At 46.5% G+C, this 13,732-nt stretch overlaps 1 protein-coding gene across 1 annotated transcript in view; it reads right to left on the bottom strand.

Annotated features, from left to right (window-relative positions):
- Positions 1-13,244, bottom strand: part of sytl2a (synaptotagmin-like 2a) — a 218,047-nt gene extending 204,803 nt beyond the window's left edge. Inside the window, exon 1 of the mRNA XM_072476502.1 lies at positions 13,115-13,244. The gene's annotated coding sequence lies outside the window, so the exon portion shown is untranslated. The remainder of the gene's footprint in view (positions 1-13,114) is intronic.
- Between the last annotated feature and the right edge of the window lie 488 nt (positions 13,245-13,732).

Genomic DNA, 13,732 nt, shown 5'->3' with positions numbered 1-13,732 from the left:
TGACAAGATCAGCATTTATTACCTATCCCTAAATGCCATTGAGAAGCTGGTGGTGTGCCACTTTTTTCAACCATTGCAGGCCTACTACTGCAGGTACTGTTAGGGAGGGAGTTGGGGTTCCAGGTTTTTGACCCAGCAGTAGTGTAATGATGCACTCTCAGAGACTTCATTAGTGGAACAACGTGATCTTCAAGTGCCGCATGTTTGTAGCTAATTCCAAAGTACCTCTGCAAGGAGAACTCCTTCCACTGGGGTAATTCCCCATGGAGTCTCAATTGGTCACCCAAACCTGGTAACCCTTACTCTGCTGTATTGCCCTAAAAAGAACAATCACCAAAAGCAGTGAAGGATCAGTGCTTTATTTCCAATTCAGGATGGTATGCCGCTAAGAGGATAACTTGCAGGTAATGGTGTTCCCATGTGGCTGTTGCCCTTGTTCTTCTAGGTGGCAACGGTCACAGGTTTGCAAAGTGCTGTCAAAGGAAACGTAGTGAATTGCTGCAGTGCGTGTTGTGATTAATACACATTGCCATGATGCACCAGTGGTGGAGGGAATGAATGTTTATGGTGGTGGATGGGATGCCAATTAAGCAGGCTGCTCTGTCCTGGATGCTTTTGAGCTTCTTATGTGTTGTTGAAATGGCAATCATCAGACAAGTGGAGAGCACTTCATCACACCCACTGGAAGGCGCAAAACAAGATTAATTGTAGTCCCTTCACCACACTCTTGAACTAACTCAGCACAGAACAGAAATAAAACCTGGGACCTTCCTAGTCAGCATCGTTTTCACTGGATAAGCCTTTTAGGTTAGTTGGGTGTGAATCATCTCTTTCTAAAAATCAAAGAATGGCCCTGTGATTCCACTGAAGTACTACTGGACTCCAGCAAGAGACTCCCAGAATTAGCAGGGAATGGAGAAAATGGCCATTTATGGCATTTCCCTGGGGTCCTACCAATCTCCCACTAATGTTATTTGTGGGGAAACGGAAGTAGCCTCGTTGAATTTGAATATTTTTTTTGTCAATCTGTTTTAAAATGTACAGCAAATAATTTTTATTTTTATTTTTTTTAATATGTTTTTATTAAAAAAATTTCAACAATATTTTCCACCTTACAAAGAAAACCGCCCCCCCCCCCCCGTAACAAAAAAAAAGAAAGAGAACTCGCGTGGCAAGACATGAACATGGCACGTCAATAAGATACAGAACTTTGTACATTGGATTCATCCCGTACATGTCAGTTTCCGGATCATTCATGTGTTTCCTTGCTCAAATGCCCCCCAAAGAAACCCCCCCCACTCCCTCCCCTCCCCCCCCCCCCCCCGCCCCACGAACGATGTCCCCCCCTCCCCCCCCCCACCCCAGGTTGCTACTGCTACTGTCCGACCTTCATCTAACGCTCCGCGAGATGGTCTAGGAACGGTTGCCACCGCCCGTAGAACCCCTGCGCAGACCCTCTCAAAGCAAACTTTATCCTTTCCAACTTGATAAACCCAGCCATATCATTTATCCAGGCCTCCACGCTGGGGGGCTTCGCCTCCTTCCACATTAGCAAGATCCTTCGCGTACAGCAAATAATAATGGCGTATAAACCTTCCGGAATCCAATAATGTTTTTTCCCTTCCTTACCTCTTTTCTGAATATGTGATGATTCATGGGATGCCACTCACACAGGTGATCACTCTATTCGAGTAAATCGAGACAATAAGATATTATACAGTGAGCTCACAGACAAGTCTAGCTATGTTCACTTGGTTCATCAGTTTTGCTGAAAAGGCGTTGTCTTGACATGTCAACTCTATTTCTCTCTCCGCAGGAGGTGTGTCACAGGCTGATAGTCAACATTTAAAACTAAAACAGAAAATGCTGGAAACTAAGTTGGATAGTCAAGTGACACAAAAAGCCAAGCCACTGGAGTCTTTTCAATTTAACCTAATTCAACCTAAAGGAAATACGCATTGGATATGTTAACTATTTAAAGCTCATATTCAGTTACATCCTTTATGGTTCTCACATCTTCCCTGAAGTCATTGTACCATTACAACTCAGGAAAAGGTTCTCGCTGCTATGTTTAACATCTGCAGGGATGGTTCTCCCTCTTCCCCATCTGCCAACCCACTCTTCCTGTAGTGTTCCCAAAAATATTTTGGAAAGTATGTTTTCTTTCTTGTATCAATCCAAATTACCTTATTGATCAGTTCAGGGTCATGCTTGGTTTAGTTTGTGAAAGTTAATCCTACGGTCTGGAAAGTTTGGCCATGGAGGTGGGAAACTGGAGCCATGCTGGATTTTGGGTCAGAAACCTGCCTCCAGGAAGAAATTTATTAAAGTTACGATTTTCACAGGACAAGTCCTTAATTGACAGGAAGACTATTTCCCGGTCAAATCGAGCCATGCGTCTCAACCAATAACAGAGACAAATGAGCAGACTGCCTCCATTCCCTCCGAGGCCACAAGGGAAGCAGCACATAGGAATGGTTGAGTATGGAGGCCATTGCACCGTATGGAGCATTTGAATGTGTCACTAGTCTTCTTACTGTTACTGTGCATTATTTTCCTCCCTTTGAATGTTAGAAATGATGATATATTAAGTCAAATGTCTCGGACTCCTCTTATTGTGGTTGTAGCAAGACGAATGGTATGAGGTGGTGAAAAACATAATGGGATCCTCCACAATGAGGACAAAACCTCTGGGTTATATTTGCTTCTTTTATTGGTGGTAAATGAGTAGATGGTCCCGGCTGTGTTTTGCACGCATGTGTTGGCACAAATAGCTCAGACTCCTTTCCCTGCCTCCTCAACCAGGATCAGAGGGTCTCACAATATCTCCCTGAATCAGGAGATCCCGGACATTCATGGTATCCTCATGAGCCCTTCACAACCCAAACATGCCTGGCAACCTTTTTGTGCAGTCAGGAATTTCTTTGTTCAGCATCATCTCTCTCCACCTTCACTTCCTCCTTCTCTGTTGTCTCCTCCCTTCCTCCTTCTCTGTTGTCTCCTCCCTTCTCTCTCAATTAGTTGTCATTCTCCACAGCCTAACTATCCTCAAAGTCTGCACTTCTCTGCAGGGCTATATTATGGACCATCACAATGACCAAGACCTGTAAAAGAGTATTGGAGTGTGCCAACTGACCAGTCCAGTACCCACCTTGCTTTTGCTGTCTTCTTTGTGATCAGCTGGTGGTCCTGTTTGCCTGCTATTCGGACTTGCCAGGTTACTGCCACCATAACTGTGGATTCCAATATGGAAAGGAGCTGCCACAATGTCACAGCATTCCAGAAGTTTGTCCTCCAGTAGAATACTAGGGTTACTGAGGCAATGACCCCTGAAAGTGGCAGTGGTTTCCATGGAGCATGAAGCTGCCATACTCTCTCAGGATGACAACCTTTGTCCTCTCACCCTTGCCATATTTCCAGTGCTCTTGCAGTAGCCTGTCAATCACTCACTGCTGAGATGGTGAAGTCTGTAACTTGATGGTCAGAGTTGCTCAAAGTCATTTTCCAAAGCCGATTGCAGTGTCCTCCACTGAAAGTCAGCAGATTCCACCAGCTATGTTGAATCTACCAGGGTAGCACTATGTAGGAACACTGGGACAGGCAAAGGCAGACATAATAAAGGCACTCAGGGGAGAGGCAATATGGATAGTGGCACTTTGGAAGACCACGAAGGAAGTCCACACCGAATTGTCAAAATAAATAAAGTTTTATTACAATAACTATTATTTACACAGCACGAAAGATGCCAACCGGGTCTCTCCTCTATGTTGGTACCCAAACTGGCCGACTTTAGACAGAACTTTAGCTACACATGGTTTAGGAATGCCCTATAACAGGGGAGCTCATATTCAGCGAGGCTCACAGGGAGTTTATTCATTGCCATTTTGTAAGTCCGGTGCGGGTTATGATATCCTTTTCCTCCCCAAAGTTCAAAGAATCCTCCAACAACTGTGGCGATGGAGGGCGCTGGACTCGCTTTGTTTCCGGCTGTGCGTCATGCATCCACAATGCAGGATTGGATGGTGTGCACCAAAAGGCGAACGTCATGGAAAGGGGCAGAACTGTCAGCGGTTTTCAAGTTGAGTACTGCTTGAATTTATTTTGCGACTGATTCTTTCCAAACAACAGCAGGGGATATCTTCCATTCTTAGAATTGGCAATGGCCTGCTGCATCAGGCAGGTGCCAAATGGATTGTTTGCCTTGATCAGGGATTTCAGTAACTTCTGTGGTAACATGAAGTAACTTGTGCATTTACCTTTAGGTTGGATTCCTCAAAGTACAGAGCATTACTAATCTGTTGCATATGGCTTCCTATAATAATATAATTTCCTTTCATGAACAAAAATGTTTCGACTCCATGAATGTGCAAATATTGGTGGTTGTAGGTACAAATTAATGTCCAATACTCAAGTTTCTGCTAATATATTTTAGGTGCGGCCATTACTTCAAAGGCCAGGAAGAATGAATGGACAGATTGCTGCTAGTGGACTAATGTTATTCACTGGAACTCTGGCCTGTTCTTTCTTTAAAACATCAGTGGACGACATCTGAAGAAAGATAAAATGAGCTACATAGAATTGCCAGACTCTTAGTGCAACAGATCATTATAATAATAATCTTTATTGTCACAAATAGGCTTACATTAACACTGCAATGAAGTTACTGACAAAAGCCCCTAGTCGCCACATTACTGCACCTATTTGGGTACACAGAGGGAGAATTCAGAATGTCCAATCCACCTAACAGCACGTCTTTCGGGTCTTGTGGGAGGAAGCTGGAGCACCCGGAGGAAACCCACGTAGACACGGGGAGAACATGCAAACCGTCCGCACAGACCGTCCCAAGCCGGGAATCGAACCTGGGACCCTGGCACTGTGAAGCCATAATGCTAACCACTATACAGCAAGAGATCACACATGAGGGAAGTCTTGTGCTACTAAATTACCAAAATTCTTATAGCCAGCTTCACTTTACAATACTTCATCCTGAAATGGGTATTAGAATGGAACAGGTAATATAGGAGAGCCAGCCTCAGAAAAATGGCAGAAGAGGATCTCAAATTGTAGCCATACGTGATAACTACACAGCCGTTCCATTTATCCTGCACTGTTTTTGCTGCACTGTTGGTCAAGTGGCTGAATTATACAATGCACAATAGTTATCTGCACATGTGCCTGGTGCTCTGCCGCAATATTAGATCCCTGCAAATATCCTGAATCATTCATTAAAATCAATGAAATATCAACTTATTCTTTCTCATCCCAAATGAACTCCAAGTGGCAGTCAATCCAAATTTTATTTATTATAATATTTTCTGGTGCATATCTGTTCAATGTGACTCTAGTGACAATAATATGTGGTGTGTCTTCTACTTCTTAATCCTGTACTTCATACAAGTGCTTCCCTAAGGCAAGAGGAATTAATGTGGTTGGCAGTTGCATAATAGCCACTTTAATGGAATGAAATGGTCCAGTAATATCTTGTGCTGGATTAGTGGATAACCCTGCAACTACATGGGATTTGGGGTATTGCTGTATGCCTACCTGGGCCCGCATGATTTCTAAGGCAATTTCAGTGATACAGATGGGTGGCACAGATTCGGAGTCACCATGCAAGACAGCATCTTTCCCAGTTTCTGCCCTCCCTTTTGCTAGGAACGGCTGAGTATGGCTAGAGTACTGTGAGGGGATGGACTACTAGGCAATAATAAGGTTGTTGAAATTCTGTATGATGGTTCTTTTAACCTGATTGCTCAACATGGTGCTGCTGTAGATGAGAACACATGATCTGTGCAACCCCAGTCAGAGTTTTTATGGACACTAAGCCTGAACTGAGGGTCTCAGGCAAGGAGAAAGCTCCATTGCAGATTGTCCAGGAAGACTCTGTAGTCTGGTGAGATTATTGTGAATCTTTGCACAGTTTAACATTGTGGACTCCTCAATATATATCACAAATGTTATAGGCTGCTTGGCACATCATCAAATGAGTGATGGCAAGTTATTTGTAGGTAACCTGTCTGAAGTCCAAACACTCAGCAGCTCTCTGGCAAACAAGTTGCACCTGCTTAACTGTCAATTTTGTTTTTTTTCTGCTCAGTCACACTCAGTGATTCACCATTGCACCCTTCTGCAACTACAGTGAACCTCCTGAATGAATGCATTGTTGTTGCTGTTTGATGTAGGATATTATCAGATGCTGTTTTCAGGATGGATATTGGGCTTTGCCACTGACCTGGATACACTGCATGGGTACACTCCCAGAGCATCATGCACTATGCACTAGCCTGATGATGTGGTGCAAGTCAGCAGGCCTTCCGTTATGCCAGAGATAGATATCTGTGGGGCACACATGGAAGAAATTTCCTAAAGGGGAATTTAAAGTCTAATGCAAATATTTAAACATTTTTCCTAATTTACATTTAATTCATTGATTTTTTTATTGCGTGTTTGAAAAGAAATAAAAACTTTGAATGCTTTCCGGTCAATGATTTTACTACTGGTTAGATTTTTCACGAAAGAAAACGGTTGTAGATGGCAGAGGTTGACAACTTTGTCGTGGGAGATAAGGTTTCTGTGCTATTTGACTATATCAGAAACACCTCGGCCCACTTTTTGAGGTTTCCATCATGGGTATGAGGTACCCACAGCAAACTTATCCTTTTCAAAACTATTTTGGGCTGGCAGATTCACACAGAGCAATGTCTAGAATATGGAGGCCATCACCTGCACTTAGCTAGTCTTTTGCTGAGAGAAGCAATACCCATTGCTGACTGCTGATGGTTTTCTGAGGGAGCAGGACTCCTACATGTAGATGTACGTGAGATGTCGAGAGGAGCAGTGAACAGCTCCAGACTGCTGTGCCAAATCACAGGAGAAACCAAATCTCCTTTGGGGAAGGACGGGTTTGCTATCCTTTCTGTCAGGAACAATATGTTGTGGAACCAAATAGTGATAAAGCTATCTCACCCACTCTAGGTCTAGTATTGGGCACTGAGGCAAGGTTAACGACTAATCTCATAGTAAAAGATCCATGATCCTAATGCAACAGGATTCCATTTTAATTTCGAAAGTGGCATAATCCAAACTGGAAATTTAAACTTAAATTAAGTGAATTACATAGATATGAGGGGAGAGTTGGCTAGGGTTTCTTGAGTAAATAGACTGAAGGGAATGGTTATAACTAAATAGTGGTAAACATTTAAATACATTGTTCAAAAAGTATATCAAAAGGAGGAGAGTAGCTAAAGTAAATGTTGGTACCTCAGAGCAAAGACAAGAGAAATTATCTTGGGAAATCAGGAAATGGTAGAGACATTGAACAAAAAGAAGACACAATTGAAGAGCAAATTACATACCAGAAATAGAGGAAAACCAAGAGGCTAATAAGAGTGGGTAAATGGAAGTAATTAATATCAGCAGAGAAAAAGTAATGGAGAACTTTAAGGGGATAATATCTGAAAAATTTGCAGGACTTGATGACCTACATCCAAGGGTTCTAAAAGTGATCTTTTAATAATCTTTATTGTCACAAGTAGGCTTACATTAACACTGCAATGAAGCGACTGTGAAAAGTCCCTAGTCGCCACCTGTTCTGATACAGAGGGAGAATTCAGAATGTCCAATTCGCTTAACAGCATGTCTTGCGGGACTTGTGGGAGGAAACTGGAGCACCCGAAGAAACCCACGCAGACACAGGGAAAACGTGCAGACTCCGTACAGACAGTGACCCAAGCGGGGAATCGAACCTGGGACCCTGGCATGGTGAAGTAACAGTGCTACCCATTGTGCTGCTGTGCTGCTCCTAAAGCTGATAGCTGTAGCGAAAATAGATGCGCTGGTTACAAATTCCTAAAATTCCCAAGATTCTACAACTGTCCCAGTAGATTAGCAGTTAATAAATGTAACACCACTATTCAAGAAAGAAGGGAGGGAGAAAAGAGGGAACTGCTGGCCAGTTAAGCTGACATCAGTAATTGGGAAAATGCTGGAATGTATTATTAAGGAAGTCTTTTTTTAAAAATATATTTTATTGAAAATTTTTCGATCACAATTTTTTCCCCTTACAAATCAAACATAACAAAAAAGAAAATTTAACAGTGAACAAATGTCTAATCAACATGGTAAACTAATCATTTAACATAAACTAAAACTTTCCATCCCCCCCCCCCCCCACTCCCCCCCTCCCCCCTGGGTTGCTGCTGCTGGTCATTTGTCTTCCCTCTTACGTTCCCCTAGGAGCGTCGAGGAATGGCTGCCACCGCCTGGTGAACCCTTGAGCCGATCCTCTCAGCGCAAACTTCATCTGCTCCAATTTTATGAACCCCGCCATATCGTTTATCCAGGCCTCCAGTCCGGGGGGTTTTGCTTCCTTCCACATGAGTAAATTCCTACGCCGGGCTACTAGGGACGCAAAGGCCACAACGTCGGCCTCTTTCGCCTCCTGCACTCCCGGCTCATCCGCAACTCCAAATAAAGCTAGCCCCCAGCCTGGTTTGACCCGGATCTTCACCACCTTCGAGATCACTCCCGTCACTCCCTTCCAATACCCCTCCAGTGCCGGGCACGACCAAAACATATGTGCGTGGTTTGCCGGGCTTCCGCCGCACCTCCCACACTTGTCCTCCACTCCAAAGAACCTGCTCAATCTTTCTCCCGTTATGTGTGCTCTATGTAGCACCTTGAATTGAATCAGGCTAAGCCTGGTGCACGAGGAAGAGGAATTTACCCTGCTTCGGGCATCCGCCCACATACCCTCCTCTATCTCCTCCCCTAGCTCTTCCCACTTTCCTTTTAACTCGCCCACCAGCTCCTCCCCCTCTTCCCTCATCTCTCGGTATATCTCTGACACCTTGCCCTCCCCGACCCACACCCCCTAAAGCACTCTGTCCTGGATCCCCTGTGCCGGGAGCAGTGGAAATTCCCTCACCTGTTGCCTTGTGAACACCCTCACCTGCATATATCTAAGGAAGTTTCCCCGTGCAACTTATACTTTTCCTCCAATGCTCCCAAGCTCGCAAACGTCCCATCTATAAATAAATCTCCCACCCTCCTAATTCCCAACTGGTGCCAGCTCTGAAATCCTCCATCCATCCTTCCTGGGGCAAACCTGTGGTTGTTCCTGATTGGGAACCCCACTAGGGCTCCCCGCGCACCTCTCTGTCTCCTCCATTGTCCCCAAATATTCAATGTTGCCGCCACCACTGGGTTCGTGGTAAACTTTTTTGGTGAGAGCGGTAGCGGCGCCGTCACCAGCGCCTCTAGGCTCGTCCCTTTACAGGACTTTCTCTCCAGTCTTTTCCACGCCGCTCCCTCTCCCTCCATCATCCATTTACGAATCATCGCCACATTGGCGGCCCAATAGTAGGCGCCCAAATTCGGTAGCGCCAATCCTCCTCTGTCTCTGCTACGTTGTAGGAACCCCCTTCTTACCCTCGGGACTTTCCCTGCCCACACGAAGCTCGTGATGGTCCTGTCTATTTTTTTTAAAAAAGGTCTTAGTGATTAGTATAGGGAGACATTGAAATACAAATAAGAACCTCGGGAGGACCATCACCTTAATTGCCTGCACCCTGCCCGCCAACGACAGAGGCTGCATGTCCCACCTCTTGAAGTCCTCCTCCATTTGTTCTACCAATCGTGTCAGATTAAGTCTGTGTAAGGTTCCCCAGCTCCTAGCGATCCGAATCCCCAGGTATCGGAAGTTTCTTTCCACTTTCCTTAGAGGCAGGCCTTCTATCTCTCTACTCTGGTCCCCAGGGTGTATCACGAATAGTTCACTCTTCCCCATGTTAAGCCTATATCCCGAGAAATCTCTGAACTCCCTCAATATCTGCATGACCTCTGTCATCCCCCCCACTGGGTCCGTCACATACAACAGTAGGTCATCTGCGTATAGCGACACTCGGTGTTCTTCTCCCCCTCTAATCACCCCTCTCCATTTCCTGGAGTCAACGCCATGGCCAGAGGTTCAATTGCCAACGCGAACAACAATGGAGATAGCGGGCATCCCTGTCTTGTTCCCCTATATAGTCGGAAATACTCCGATCTTTGCCGACCCGTGACCACACTTGCCGTTGGGGCCCCATAAAGGAGTTTGACCCAGCTAATAAACCCATTCCCGAACCCAAACCTCCTTAGCACCTCCCATAAGTACTCCCACTCCACCCTATCAAATGCCTTCTCTGCATCCATTGCCGCCACTATCTCTGCCTCCCCCTCCACTGGGGGCATCATTATCACCCCTAATAGTCGTCGCACGTTGACATTCAGTTGTCTCCCCTTTACGAACCCTGTCTGGTCTTCGCGCACCACCCCTGGGACACAGTCCTCTATCCTCGATGCCAGTACCTTTGCCAGCAATTTGGCGTCCACATTCAATAATGAAATAGGTCTATAGGACCCGCACTGCAACGGATCTTTATCCCGCTTCAGAATTAGCAATATCGTCGCCTCCGACATTGTCGAGGGTAAAGTCCCTCCTTCCCTGGCCTCATTAAACGTCCTCACCAACAGCGGGGCCAACACGTCCACGTACTTTCTATAAAATTCCACCGGGAACCCGTCTGGTCCCAGAGCCTTCCCTGCCTGCATATTCCCCAGCCCCTTAATAACCTCGTCCACCCCAATCGGTGCCCCCAGGCCTTCCACCTCCTGCTCCTCCACCCTCGGAAACCTCAATTGATCCAGGAACTGCCGCATCCCCTCCTCTCCCTCCGGGGGTTGGGACCTATACAGTCCCTCATAAAAGGTCTTGAACACCTCGTTTATCTTCCCTGCTCTCCGCACCATAGCTCCCTTTTCGTCTCTAATTCCCCCTATCTCCCTCGCCGCTGTCCTCTTTCGCAGCTGATGGGCCAGCAGGCGACTAGCCTTTTCCCCATATTCATACCTCCTCCCCTGTGCCTTCCTCCACAGCACCTCCGCCTTTCTGGTGGTCAGGAGGTCAAACTCCGTCTGGAGTCGTCTCCTCTCCCTGTACAGTCCCTCCTCATTAACCAGCACGACCTCCATTCCCTCCAGCCTGCCACTCACCATTACATATCTACCTCCGCTATCTGCTACAGTGCTCCTTGCTTCAAATGCTACCCGTTTCCCCACCAATATGGCCACCCCTCTATACTTCACATCTAGTCCTGAGTGGAACACCTGTCCCACCCATCCTTTCCTTAACCTAACTTGGTCCGCCACCTTCAGGTGCGTCTCCTGGAGCATAGCCACGTCTGCCCTTAGTCCTTTCAAATGCGCAAGCACTCGGGCCCTTTTAATCGGTCCATTCAGGCCTCTCACGTTCCACGTGATCAGCCTCACTAGGGGGCTACCTGCCCCCTTCCCGTGGCGACTAGCCATCACCTTCTCTAGGCCAGTCCCGTATCCCTCCTCCGCGCTCCCACTCGCTCCCCAGGCGTCGCATTCCATCCCCATCCACCCACTCTTTAGCCATTTCCTCTTTGATTTCCGCAGCAGCAACCCAGTTATCCCCCCCTCTCCCCCCCCTCCCCCCCCCCCCCCCCCCCGCTAGATCCCCTTCTAGCGTGATTGCTCCCCCCATATTACTTCCGCAAGTCAGCTGACTTCAACTGACCCCGGCTACTCTTGCTCCCTCCTTGACCCCCCCCGTGAGGGGAACTCCCATCTGCCTTGCGCCTGTCTTCCCGCCATTATCTTTCTGGCGCGGAAACATCCCTTTATCTGACCCGCCTTTTGTGGCGCAGCTCCCTTCCCCTCCCACTCCCATTCCTCATTCTCCGCCTATGTCCCTTCTTTCCCCCCTCACCGGCGCCCACATTTCTTAGTGTCTCCCCCCTTCCCAATTAACTTCTCTATTTACATCGACAATAACATTCCCTACAGTATCAGTCCCTCAGTTCCGATCCAATTTCTCCTCTTTAATAAAGGTCCATGCTTCTTCCGCCGTTTCAAAATAGTGATGTCTCTCCTGGTACGTGACCCATAGTCGTGCCGGCTGCAGCATCCCGAACTTCACCTTCTTTTTGTGTAACACCTCCTTGGCTCGGTTAAAACTCGCCCTCCTTCTCGCCACCTCCGCACTCCAATCCTGGTACACCCGTACCACTGCATTCTCCCATCTGCTACTCCGTACTTTTTTAGCCCATCTCAGGACCTCTTCTCTGTCTTTAAAGCGGTGAAATCGCACGATTGTCGCCCTAGGTGGTTCTCCCGCTTTTGGTCTTCTCGCCGGGATCCGATGTGCCCCCTCCACCTCTAAGGGGCCCGCAGGGGCCTCAGCTCCCATCAACGAGCTTAGCATCGTGCTTACATAAGCCCCGCAATCCGCTCCTTCCACTCCCTCAGGGAGACCCAGTATCCGAAGGTTCTTCCTTCGCGCTCTGTTTTCTATGGCCTCAATCCTTTCAATGCATCTTTTGTGGAGCGCCTCGTGCGTCTGTGTTTTGACCGCCAGGCCCAGGATCTCGTCCTCATTATCCGTCACCTTCTGCTCCACCACGCGGAGCTCTGTCTCCTGGGTCCTTTGTGCCTCCTTGAGCCCCTCAATTGCCTGTAGCATCGGGGTCAGCACCTCCCTCTTTAGTAGCTCCACACACCGTCTCAAGATTTCATCTTGCTCGGGCCCTCATGCCGCCTGGGCTTTCTCCGCCGCCATCTTGTCTTCTCCCTTTCTGTCCCTCTCGTCGAGGATTCCTCGCGCTGCAGCCGCCGCTGCCGATATTTTCCTCTTTTGTTGGGGGGGGGGACTCCCTACTCACTCACCCCACACCGGGTTTCGTCGCGCGAAAATTTCCCGTTGGGGCTCTTAAAAGAGCCCGAAGGTCCGTTGGAGCTGGAGCCGCCGAAACGTGCGGCTTAGCTAGTCATCGCCGCAACTGGACTATTAACAATGTACTTAGAAAATCATAGTAACATCAGGCAAAGCCATCATAGTTAAATTAATGGAAAGTCGTATTTAAAATATTTATTAGAGTTTTTAAAGATGTAACTACTAGCATAGTTAAGAGAAAGGCAGTAGATGAAGTATATTTGGATTTCGATATGTTGCCACTCAAAAGGTTAATATGCAAGGTAAAGAGCTTGGAATTTACGGTAATATATTGGCATGACTTGAGGCTTGGTTAACCTATAGGAAGGCCAAGCTTACCTTGTTCCCCAGTGGGGGCAGCGAATCCAAGTCCCGACGAGCCTCGGGAATTCCGTACATGGAACAGGTTGCGCATATGCAGTGCAGTATTTGACGTCCTTCAGGCCGTGGACAAGGGCCCAATGCATCTGTGCAAAAATTATAATTAAATAATTAAACAATGCTAAAGATACTACAGGTGTACACTGGTTTCAAAAAGCAGGTGTCATGCTGCCATTGCACTAGTACCACATTATTACCCTCAGGTCAGTCCCTGAAAGGATGAACAGGTTTTGCAAACAGGAAGTTATGCATTTAATTCCCATGAAAACCTGCAAACATTCCAATGGAGCAATACATTAAAGTCAAAACCGATACCTGTTAATATTAGAACATGCTATAGTTAAATACAATTTGTTAGCACCTTGTATAAAGGTGACATAAATTGTATGTTTGTTGATTCAAAGGTATTTGGATGTGTTGATATTTCTAGGTGTGGCTTAAGTAGATAGTGCAAGCCAAAACAAAAAAAATTTGCAAAAGGAGGAGTCATATAAAATTCAACTTTAAAAACGTTCAGAGATAACATGCATCAATGTTTTGTTGCCCTACTTACATAATGAAACATATTTCTTAATG

This window comes from Scyliorhinus torazame, chromosome 15 (assembly GCF_047496885.1).
Source record: "Scyliorhinus torazame isolate Kashiwa2021f chromosome 15, sScyTor2.1, whole genome shotgun sequence".
Taxonomy (NCBI): Eukaryota; Metazoa; Chordata; class Chondrichthyes; order Carcharhiniformes; family Scyliorhinidae; genus Scyliorhinus; species Scyliorhinus torazame.
Note: the sequence above shows the minus strand (reverse complement) of the source record. Positions and strands in the feature narration are given on the sequence as shown.